A 13,317-nucleotide genomic window follows, 5' to 3' on the forward strand; every position below is an offset into this window, starting at 1 on the left:
AGCCGAGTCAATGACTTGGGTCGAGTCATGCGTAATGACTCGAGTACAAGTCGAGTCAATCCAAATATTGACTCGAGTCGAGTCGAGTCATTTTCCCATTTCAAGAAAATGACTCGAGTCAAGTCGAGTCATAAGAAAATCGTGACTCGAGTCTTTCAATCATGCGTATCTATATTCTACGCGATTTACTGCAACACATAATCATTAAAATGTCTTGGTCTAACAATTCGTCTCCCTCTGGACGTATATCTTGGACTTGACTCGTTGAGAGTTCTGCCTTCATTACATGTTTGGGTCTTAGATTTGGATTCATGTCCATTATTATCGCGATAGACATCAACAGGTAAGCAATCAGATATACGCTCTCGAGACGCGTCACTAACACTACCCGGACAGTCGCTACCACTGTCATCACAACTAGACGACACTACACACGCGTCGCCCGGAGCTACCGCGGAGTTTAGTACCACTTTTGCCGCATCAACGGGCGGAAACTGCAGCACAAAATCATCGAACATGTCGTTATCTACATCAAATGGCGGAAAGTAACATCAGTCTGTTTATGCAGACTACTGAAATACAAATCACAACATTAAGGGATCAAAAAAAAACACAAACATCACTTAAGACCTCAAAACAATACATACACGATATCACGACAACATTAAAGGATACATTACATTGGGCATTCAAAAACCGATAATATTACTCGCACGCAAACTAATTAGAAAGATACTGTTATGGGTATTAAAAGGCCTAAACTCACTTGCAATCATTTAATTCTAAATTGATATGAAACTTCCTAATTCATATCACGTAGCATTTAACGTTGATATATACCAACAGAACGAGAGTGTGCCCTATTTATTGTATTACATGCAAAGCAATGTTTGCAAATATCATGCACTACCGCGGTGCATATTTTCTCAATGATATACTCAACATAAGGGTATCGTCGTATGGCAGAGGCCTAATATCTCTTCATAAGGATTGCAATATATCATTATTCATCACACATACATATCAAGCTATTCAGCTATTGGATGCATCATGGCATCGAATAAATAGGGTAGCCTTCTTGCCACGGGTTTACCCGCACACATCTCTTAACAAAACATCATGCTATAAAAGCACCTGCGTCATACATCTGCAAGCAGCGCAGTATTTGACCCGCAGGAAATGCGACCCCTACCTGGGTAGAGAAACCAATGATTGCAAGATACTCTACTAAACTATACTTTGTCAATATCCCAATAACAGCAACCAACTAACGTCGTAGTGCAAGAGCATAAAATCGATCTACCTCAAATTTTTCTAATCCGTGTGATGCATTAATCAGCGATTTCAGAGCTCTGGGGTTCATGCCCGGAACTGCCTCGGCATAAAAGTTATTCAACTTCTGATTAATCGGAACATCAAAACGGTCCAACAGAACCTTTTTAAGCAAGTCGTAGCAATTAGGATCATGTGAGCCAGGAATACTTCCATCGATAGCGGCTAAGTGTGCGTCATTCAAGTTCCTCAACAAGACTAGATATTTAGCTTTCTGCGACCGCACATTTTCGCCTTCAAGTTGACATTCTAACGTCATGAAATACCGTGACGGAGTATTCTCGTTAAAAGGCCGATTGATAGTAATCTCACGAGAAGTGAATCTATCCAGAGGTTCACTGTCACTACTTTCCACTTCCATTTATGACAGTGAATAGCAATTGCTCATGCGAGAATTGAAAATGATTACCTTTTCCGTTGCCCGTACACGCAAATGTCGCACTGCACACAGACGAAGATTCCGCAGCAATAACAGCTCAGCTTCTAGCACGAATTATTGGCTATATCACTGAGAAAACAAAATTACAGTAAGCCACCTGGAATTTACACCGAAATACTAGAAATTTTCTACTTTTAATTAACTTATTCAATCGGATATGGAATATTCATAACACAATACACATTTACAACATATCTCGACTCTCTGACATGACTCAAAGAATGAATTCTGATATTTATGCAATTCACTACACACTCCACCGTCTCTGAAACCGAAATAAAATGCAAAGCCCTCTCCGGGAATGCTACTTAACTTCAAAATATGTTACAATCCTCCGTATCTTCTGCGCAGGCGCTCTTCGTTGTCAATTCTTCTTGCGAGAACGTCGCGATGACTTTTTGTGAATTTCTTCGTGCGAGAACGTCGCGATGACTTTTTGTTTCCGTCGTCGCTGTATTGATGATTGATCTTTCTCGCCGTTGTGCAAGGCGAATCTTCGATTGTCAATTCTTCTTGCGAGAACGTCGCGATTACTTTTGATGTCCGTCCTCGTCACTGATTGTTGATTGAACGTTTTCACCGTCGTGCGATGCGTATGGTCTTTCTCGCCGCTGTGCAAGGCGAATCTTTATATTTATCGTGTCCGTGGTCCGTTGCTGTATTGCTCTTTCTCGCCGTCGTGCAAGGCGAATCTTTATATTGATTGTCTTCGGTCGGTCGGCCGGTCGGTCTTGATTGATTGAACGTCGGAAGGTCAACCACTTTAACGCAGAGCGAATGTTTATAGTTGTATAATTGTATATCTGACTCCAAGAAGGTTGCGTTTACAATTCGCTGCGTGTTTCCTTTCGTTCGACGGACCGGCGTAACCACGCCTTACGGCCTTGTTGGCTGACGTACCACGAAGCCTGTCTATTGCACACGTATTCGATGGATCACACTGACGAATATATTTTGTTTCCGTCTCCCCGACTTGTAACTTTATTGAATATCACGTACGGTTCAAAATGCAGTATATATTTCTCGCAATTGGCGAAGTACTTATGAATGTCTATCGACTTCCGAACCAGCTAATAATCATGAATGTATATCAACTTCCGAACCAGCTAATAATCATGAATGTATACATACACACGTATATCTCGAAAATGAACCCAACGTCGTACGATTTCATATTTCGTTATCTACGTTCACACGACAAATTATACGACTCACAAAGGTATTATCAGGTTTCAGTTCAGGGAATTAGGTAATGTTCACAACACTCCCTATTGTTCAAATCTTAAAATGGTGTGAACAATATATTTCGTTAAAATTGATAACGCAATTCATCGTAAGTAGCTTTGAATTTATTTTAACTGATATTAATCGAATGTGACTGTCGCACTGATCCCTAAAATCTAAATACTTATCGACTTCTCAATTCTCAAAGTATTCGGCAGTAGCATAACGTTGCGCTACACGCATAGCCTACATTTTATCGCCGGTACTACACAGAGCTATAGGCCTACTTACCAATCAAGAACGTGGATAGCTATGGCGTTATTTGTACTTCGAGTTTGTAATTGTGAATGTCACATCCACAGCAGTTCATTTCGCGCCGTAGATCAGGAATACAATGTGTATTTGAAAACTGCGTTTCGAAATGGGCGTCGCCATGTATGCTATGCTCTTTGATTATTCAACGTATCGCACAATTCAAGATTTCGAGTCGGGTAAATAGAACTCGCGAGTGATATTGGCCGCTGGCGTGACAGTAACTTGAATTTGATGATTTTGAAAAGAGGGGTACGAGCCGCTAAACCTGAAGACGGCATTGTCTTTACCTCTCAAAGACATGTTTATACCGCCACGAGAATAATTATTCTGGCCGTGATGAACATTTACCAACAAGTCGCTGCAATATTAATCAATTCAGTACAGAAATTAATATTTGGCAAAGAGCAATATGTTATACCCAAAAGAGCCATATATGGCTCGCGAGCCATAGGTTCCCGACCACTGGCGTAAACGATCACCGCGTTTTCACGAATTTCCAGGTAGTCAAACTCAGGGTCTGGACCCTTTGGTAGGCGAGATAAACCGTCGGCGTTTCCGTGTAGATTGGTCGGTTTATAGCGAATGTCATATTGATAAGCCATGAGCGTTAGTGCCCATCGCTGTAAGCGATGCGCTGTAATCACGGGAATTTTCTTGTCCGGCGAGAAAATAGCTAAAAACGGATTGTGGTCCGTCACGAGCGTAAATTTTCTACCATACAAGAATTAAATAGTATATTCATATTGAAATGAACCCGAATATTTTCGGCTGACACTCGTCAGGGGTAATCGTCAGCAACTAGTAGAGAATTGGAAAGAACATTGTATATCAACAATCGTATCACAAAATATGACGTCACCAGCATGAAAGAGAGAGCGTTCAATGTACTATTTTTAGGTGGTACACGAACTCCTTTTGTTGACAGAGTTTTGGTTGGTGCATTTTGATAAAAGTTGATTCCAAGGCACACAAATGGAATTGTGAGCGGCCTCGCCCTACGATTCGAAATCGGTCGTCTCGATAATTATTCGCACAAATCGGATTATCCAACAGATGTTTGCCGATGGCAGAATTAATGGCCTTTGATTGATCAGCATCAATTTTAAGTGGATGAGTTAAGGGTGAGCTTTTCACTTAGCGTGTTCTGATAAATCTGGGGACATGTTGGTTTATGCGGTCCTGCAGACGTCTTGACGTTCTTCCCACGTAGCCACAATCACAGTAGCACCTATATTCGTACACTACATTACTTTGTTGAAGTGCAGGAAGCATGTCTTTGCGTGTTGAAGGGAGCAGTTGTGTTGTTGTATAAATCACATTGGTTTTGACCGTGTCGTAACACTTACTGACAGCAGAAATCAATTGTTTTTCAAAGCGGGTGGAAATGGGGCCAATCCACGGTAGATGGATATAAACATCTTTTATTGTTCGTGCGGTGGGCTCTGTTCGTTTTTCTGCGTTGAATTGCGTTAATTTCCTCTCCATGCCGCAGCTGATGACGTGTTCAGGGTAACCGTTATCCAGTAAGATTTTTCGGATGTAGTCAAGTTCTAAACTCAGTTTGTTACTCGAACATATCATCAACGCTCTATGCACGAGTGTGCCTATGAGGTTAATTTTTCTGCGCCGAGGACTAAATGAATTCCAGCGAAGGTATTGGCCTGTGAATGTCGGTTTTCTGAAAACAGACGTTTCAAATTTGTTGGTATTGCGCTTTTCAACTAATACGTCCCGAAATGATAATGAGTTATTGCGTTCTTTTTCTATTGTGAATTGCTAGGCCGGGTGAAGCGAGTTTAAGCGAATGAGAAATTGGTCACACTCCGATTCATTCCTGAAAATGACAAATGTATCATCTACGTATCGGCGGTACAATAGTGGTTTGGCGGACTCACGCTGGGACAGAAGCTCGCCCTCGTAATACCCTACGAAAATGTTGGCCAAAATAAGTCCCAGGGGACTACCCATGGCTAAGCCGTCTATTTGGCGAAACATGACCTCGTTAAAGCTAAATTCCACGGAGCAAGTTGCCGCTTGTAAAAGTTCAACAAAGACGTTACGCGGGATCGATGGTGGTGGTAACTTACCACCGTACAGCGCGTTGGCACTATTGATATTTGTGCCTACGCGCTGTACGGTGGTAAGTTACCACCACCATCGATCCCGCGTAACGTCTTTGTTGAACTTTTACAAGCGGCAACTTGCTCCGTGGAATTTAGCTTTAACGAGGTCATGTTTCGCCAAATAGACGGCTTAGCCATGGGTAGTCCCCTGGGACCTATTTTGGCCAACATTTTCGTAGGGTATTACGAGGGCGAGCTTCTCTCCCAGCGTGAGTCCGCCAAACCACTATTGTACCGCCGATACGTAGATGATACATTTGTCATTTTCAGGAATGAATCGGAGTGTGACCAATTTCTCATTCGCTTAAACTCGCTTCACCCGGCCTAGCAATTCACAATAGAAAAAGAACGCAATAACTCATTATCATTTCTGGACGTATTAGTTGAAAAGCGCAATACCAACAAATTTGAAACGTCTGTTTTCAGAAAACCGACATTCACAGGCCAATACCTTCGCTGGAATTCATTTAGTCCTCGGCGCAGAAAAATTAACCTCATAGGCACACTCGTGCATAGAGCGTTGATGATATGTTCGAGTAACAAACTGAGTTTAGAACTTGACTACATCCGAAAAATCTTACTGGATAACGGTTACCCTGATCACGTCATCAGCCGCGGCATGGAGAGGAAATTAACGCAATTCAACGCAGAAAAACGAACAGAGCCCACCGCACGAACAATAAAAGATGTTTATATCCATCTACCGTGGATTGGCCGCATTTCCACCCGCTTTGAAAAACAATTGATTTCTGCTGTCAGTAAGTGTTACGACACGGTCAAAACCAATGTGATTTATACAACAACATAACTGCTCCCTTCAACACGCAAAGACATGCTTCCTGCACTTCAACAAAGTAATGTAGTGTACGAATATAGGTGCCACTGTGATTGTGGCTACGTGGGAAGGACGTCAAGATGTCTGCAGGACCGCATAAAACAACATGTCCTCAGATTTATCAGAACACGCTCAGTGAAAAGCTCACCCTTAACTCATCCACTTAAAATTGATGCTGATCAATCAAAGGCCATTAATTCTGCCATCGGCAAACATCTGTTGGATAATCCGATTTGTGCGAATAATTATCGAGACGACCGATTTCGAATCGTAGGGCGAGGCCGCTCACAATTCCATTTGTGTGCCTTGGAATCAACTTTTATCAAAATACACCAACCAAAACTCTGTCAACAAAAGGAGTTCGTGTACCACCTAAAAATAGTACATTGAACGCTCTCTCTTTCATGCTGGTGACGTCATATTTTGTGATACGATTGTTGATATACAATGTTCTTTCCAATTCTCTAATAGTTGCTGACGATTACCCCTGACGAGTGTCAGCCGAAAATATTCGGGTTCATTTCAATATGAATATACTACTTAATTGTATATTGAAGTTCTGTACCTCCAAGAAGTTCTTCATACAAGAATTGACAAAATTTAGTGACTCCGTAATTGATTGACAGAGCTTCCTTCTCAATTTGAGAGTAGGATTTATGCGAATCGGAAAGCCTTTTCGATGCGTGCGCGATCAGTCTCTCTTCGCCATTGTGCTCGATTGAGAGGACAGCGCCGATTCCGAATTGAGAAGCATCCATTGACAAAATGAGTTGCTTTTTCACATCATAATGATGTAGCTGCGTAGCATCGATTACGTCGTTTTTGAGAATGCGAAAAGCTGCGTCACTGTCCGTATTCCAAATGAATTTCGCGTATTTTTGAAGAAGGCGATATAAGGACGCGGCTTATTCGTAAAATTAGGAATAAAGGCGCGAAAATGATTGACTTTGCCCTGGAATGCCTGTAGCTGGCGAACATCCTGAGGTTTAGGCAACTGTTTGATTGCTTCAACGGATTTGTTAGATGGGCGTTTTCCGTCCTTGTCAATTATGGGACATATATACTCGATGCTACTTTTGAAAAATTCGCATTTTGCGAACTTAGCGGTGAAACCATATTCGGTGAGACGATGAAAAAGTAGCGATAGGTTGCGAAAATGGTCGAGTTCACAAGTGACAGTAACGATTATGTCATCGATGAAACTAGCAACACCTGGTAAGCCGGCGATCATGGCATCAATACAGAGTTGAAAATTTGCGGAACTAGATGCAACTCCGAAGCACATGCGTTGATAACGGAATAGACCGAATTGCGTATTGATGACACACAAGTTCTTCGCATCATCATCTGATTCTAGCTGAAAATAAGCATCGGCAAGATCAATCTTCGTGAAAATACAACCACCCCGTAACTTGTGAAGAAATTCATCTAAGGAGGCCAGGGGATGTTGATCCATCTGAATTTGTTGATTCAATGCTTTGAAGTCACCACAAATGTGTACTGATCCATTAGACTTAGTGACGGCAACAATTGGTGCTGCCCAATCACTGTAATTGATTGGTTTGAGAATACCTTGACTACTATCTCCAATTTGGTTTGAGCAGCGATTTGCCTTGCGAAGGGCAAAGGACCTGGCTTGTTAAATACGGGCTTGGCATTAGGTTTCAAGTGAATTGTCACCTTTGTATTGGTGCATCGTCCTAATACATTAGAGTAGTTCTTTTCAACCTGTGTGACGGTTCGCACTTGTGCGATTAAAAAAATTTGCATTGCGAATGACGAACATGGTGCGAACGGTGCAAATGAAAATCCCGGATCAGTGCGAATGACGAAGGTGGTGCGAACGGTGCGAATGAAAATCCCGGATGAGTGCGAATGAAAATCGTGAATAGTAATTGCTTTTCAAATAAACATAATACGAAATTCAATGGCAGTGCAACTTTAGTTGTTGCGACGCAATTGAAAAACTTGTTTAACTTACGACGCACCACTAGTCGTAGCTCTCACAAGCCGTAGTGAATTGATATTTTCGCACTATAATTATTAAGTAAACAAAACCCTGTTTGGAAGCTGGTGTAGTAACAGACATATAGCAGCCCGTCAGAGGCTGGGAAAATGACGTTAAATTCACTTTCTGCTTACTTTCGCTAAACAATCATCAATAATTCCGTAATACCTGTTCGATTAGTGCTAGGCACGAGGACAGTAGTAAATACTATCATTACAGACTGCCATTTGCAAGTTACAGTAACGCAAATTTCACCCTTCCAGGGGTTAATAAAGTATAGACGGCAAAGGGTATAATTTTGGGTCTACACGGTGCCAGGACTATCTGTCTGCTCGGCGTAGCCAGCCGAAAAAAAAGGGAGGGTGGTTCAAAAAAAGGACGGGTTCGATTTTTACCGAATTTAGTAATATACAGGGCCGTAACAGCACTTCGTCAGCCCCCCAAACGTTGGTCCTGGGCCCCCATATGGTGATAAACCGAACTTCCGTGAGAAAGCAAAATTTTCGATAATTAATGATAAAATCGGTCAATAATATCGGGAATTGCATATATATTGCTATCAATGTCTTGTCCTCTCTGCTCGCGTAATGAGTTTTACCGGTAGAGCTGCGTAAATAACAATTATATAACATCCTCGTGTTGACGATTATACGCGTATGATAATCTTGTAGACGAGTCCGAAAGAGCTGTTAATTAGCGACTCCCTGATCTGTCGTGAACAATTGAATATCTGCGATTATCAAGGCATCGAACAATAAAATATGCGCGCTGACCAATGTGTCTTACGTAGCCCCGGCCAAAGTATGGTAGGCCCAAGACGCGGTAGTTAGGCTTGCGATATCTTTCGTATACTAGGCCTATTGCAGATGCGATTGTGCAGGCCAGCGATGATATCGTGCGCACCAAGCCAATGCAGATGCGATTGTGTAGACCAGCGATGATATCGTGCACACACGGCCAATTCCAGATGCTATTATTCAAGCCAGCGGAACTAGGCTTGTTGGAGACGCGATAAATCAGGCTAGCAATGATTGCCGAGCGCGCGGCAATAAATGACCTGATTTCGCAATTATCTCAGCGGGAGATCGTGTCGTTCGTGTCACGTTACATTTGCAGTGCAATGCGCAATGACGAATCTCGCTAATTGGTATCACGCGTTTCGTTATTTGGCCGCGCGCAACACTGATAATACGACTCATTGAATTGCAACCGAGTATTAGGGTCCGAAGGGCCATTTCAGAAGGATGGGGTTTCACGTTTAAGGTGGGGGTTTCGCGATTTTAAAGGTAGAATAGCACATTTTTAACAACGTCGACAATATTTTTAAACAGAAATGAATTTCAGTACTAGGCGTTCTTCTGAAAACAGATCCCGGGCCGCGAAATATGACATCGCGGACCTCATGCGAACTGCGGGCCGCGTGTTGGTGACCCCTGCTTTGAGACCTGACCATCCAAGCACTAGTTAACTAGTAGAAGGGTTTTAGTGAAATAGCTGAAATCAAAACGAGCGAAAATAGTAGCATTTTTCATGAGGCACTTGATAGCTAAGATACATAGTAGCCAATTTGTTGCACATCTGAGCAAATAAATGTTGTATTTTAATCTTCTTTTTGTATATCAATATTCGGTTAGTTTGTGCGAATGAAATTTATTGTACAGAAAAAGTGCGAATGAAGCTCAAAAAGGTTGAAAAGCACTGCATTAGAGAAAACGGAGGTAAATTTGGACTGAAAAGATACCAATGTGTCGTTCGAATCAGAAATGTCAATAGTATTACATGATTGCGATTTGACCATCTGCGAGGAAATTGCATCCAAAGCAGACGTTCCCTTAGCGGTCATGGAGAAAGCATCGCTCCAATCGAGACCAAAAATGTTTTGCCCACGGCTTTCGTCGAAAACCACAAATTTTAACCCAACTCGAACTTCGGAACCCACCACCTGCACGGTTACAGTGCAAATACCTTTCACTTTTAGTGGCTTATCACCGTACGCTACGAAAAAGCAATGGTATGCCGAGAGTTTCGGAGAGCCCAAAGTTTTGTACCCAGTCAATCCCACCATGGCGGAGGGTGCACCAGTGTCCCGCTGTGTCGGCAACGGAATGCCGTTGATGCTGGAGTTGGCCAAGAACTGGTTTCCTACGCGTCGATATAGTTGATCGATGTCGAAGGAGAGGAGTGGCACTGAGCAGAAATTGACGGATGTGACCTGTTGCGTGATACTAGGTTTGGTAGACATGCACACAGGTTTGATATGACCTTTACGACCACATTTCTGACATACTGCATGTCGATATTGACAGTCTATTCTCTGGTGATCGGTGAAACAGCGGCTGTGGGATTTCAGTCTTTCCGTAAAGTTGCCTTGGTTGGATTTGGACGGTTTTTTCCCCTTCTGATAACTTCCCGTCATTTTATTGACGATGGAAGTGTATTTACCGTTACTCTAGCCTTGGATAACTCTATCAGTTTCCAGCGTTCTCTCGTATGTTGCGGCTACTTTGAGAACGTCGTCAAGGGATGAATGGACGATTCTCACCGCTTTAGCGCCCCTTGTGGATGGTTGGCCAGAATGATTTCGCCTCCATAAGGCTAGCATTGTCAGCAAAGGCAATCTCATTATTTTGCCCTTCTGGCGACGCTTTACTGCGAGCGTATGAGTTCTTAGTTATTGCTACAGTCCTTATGACTGATTTCAAGTCATTGCTAGCAAAATCAGGACCCTATTTCATCACTAGTTGTTTGAGAATCCTTTTCCGTTGAACTGCATTTTGCCAAAATGCACTGATGCCAATGTTTATCTCCAATGTCACAAACAACAGGAACATTTTAGACAGTAATCGAACCGAGAGTATGGAACTAGTATATTCTGAGTTGTTGAAGGGTTTACCCACGTTCAGTTTTGCTGACGTAGACAGGATTGCCAGTGAATCGAGGGACAAAGGGGCAGAGGGACAAAGATAAAGGATATAAATTATTCGCTGAGTCTTATATAACAGATTTTAGAGGTATGTAGAAATTTACACCAGCATAGGTCGTTGGTAGATATTTTCAAGCAGTTCAGTCGTTGGCTCTCACCTGCCTTTCCGTATTTGAGAACTAGTATTAATGACTTCGCAAGTAGCATCTGTAATGAGTTTGATCCTCTCGGTATCTGCACATTGTTGAGTGATGTACAGCACTTTGCAGACAGTGTGATGTTATATAATGTTTAGTTATTTGTATTTTCAGCATGTCACGACACTTCAATTTTCTACGTGCAGGCGAAGAGCTATCATACCATGTCGAGAAACAGCCCTCTTCACAATTTGAAATTGACAATCAATAGACTATTTTCTCAAAGAGAATGACTATTACTTTTATCACGTCATGGGCCAACTAGCTTCAACAGGATTGTCGTGGTGTGATTTCGTGGTCTACACACCTTCTAAAAAAATCTACATAAACCGAATTTATGCTGATGAGATTATATTCAAAGAAATATTCTCCAAACTTGAAAAATTTTATTTCAAATTTTTTGCCTCTCGCTGCCGTCAATGCGTGATATTGGTAAAGCAATAACTTGTAGAGCTAAGTATAAGCAGTGAAATTGTTCACAAATTATAACGAATTATACGAAGCTTTAAATACGAGTACAAAATACTGCCGCATATTCTTATTTTCCAGGTGCAGATGTGCCATATTGACCAACCACAACGCCGTGGACCATGGAACGATAGACATTATTTCAAGATCTGATGACGAACTGCCTAGAACTGTCAGTGACACCCAGCCCATTTGCTGGATATGAAAGGGTCATGGCGACCCGGATATCTTTCATTTTAATCGGGTTTATATTTTGGTCTCCATGGTGTTCTCATGCACCAAACCCCTCACTTCACCACTTCACCAGTTGTGCCCCGGATAGCTCTGCATAACTGGCTACGTCCATTGTCACCGTGCCTAATTCGTCAATATAAATAACGCACAGAACTGTCGAAAGTTGATCATGTATTGAACAGATAGGAAATGAAAGGATTGCATGCTATGATAGAATAGCAGTCAATCATGCCTCAAGACTTGTGTGAATCCTCCCTCCAGTGTGCTAGAGGATTTGTGAATATACGCATCGTCATTGAACCTTGTAATAACGTTTCGTTCAGACCTTGCGATCGCTAGCTGCGAAGAGAGAGAGAATTGGCAGTGCAGATAGAGCAGCGCAGATAGAACGTCAATCAGAAAACTATAATAGCATATTAGGAACAACAAAGGACCTAGTTCCTGATTCCTTAGAAACTACATGAAAAGTAATTCAAACAAATTAGCCAACATGTTACCAGTTTATAAATTGCAAAATATAATAGCATACTAGGAACTATAAAGGACCCAGTCCAGATTCCTTAGAAACTACATGAAAAGTAATTCAAACAAATTAGCCTACATGCTACAGTTTTTAGATTGCGAAATTCAGACAAATTACATGGCAAGGTACTAGTTTCCAAATTGCAAAATATAATAGCATATTAGGAACAACAAAGGACCTTTTCCCAGATGCATTAGAAACTACATAAAAAGTAATGGAGAAAAGTTACATGGTAGGAACATTCAAAACAACGGGCCCCTGAAGTTAGTGAGAGGACATGCCACACACCACAACTGATTAGCAATACCCATTTTTCCTTGTTTCTTCTTTAACAGGAAACCTGTGAAAAGATAAATTCATTCTTGAGTCATTGTTGCATTTTGGAACGCAACAGTGCAAATAAGATCTTCCTTTCATAGTCCGCGGTCCCTTATCTGCATTCATATCCGATTTCCTATAAGCTATATAAAATAGGCTATAGATTTTTTTAACGGTACTTTGCAAATCAACCTGTACAGATAAAACATGAAGAATATTAGTCGAATAAATCCACTACTTTATATGCGTTATGACCAACTATTTCACAGATAGGGTTATGCTATCGCCTCAAAGTCTATCTGGTATTACTTGTTGGTCCTGTGAATATACAGCTGTCGAGTCGAGTCATCAGAAAATCATGGCTAGAGTCATTGCCGC

Source organism: Botryllus schlosseri, chromosome 4, assembly GCF_051294905.1.
Source record: "Botryllus schlosseri isolate E-star chromosome 4, Bs_hap1, whole genome shotgun sequence".
In the NCBI taxonomy this organism is placed as follows: domain Eukaryota; kingdom Metazoa; phylum Chordata; class Ascidiacea; order Stolidobranchia; family Styelidae; genus Botryllus; species Botryllus schlosseri.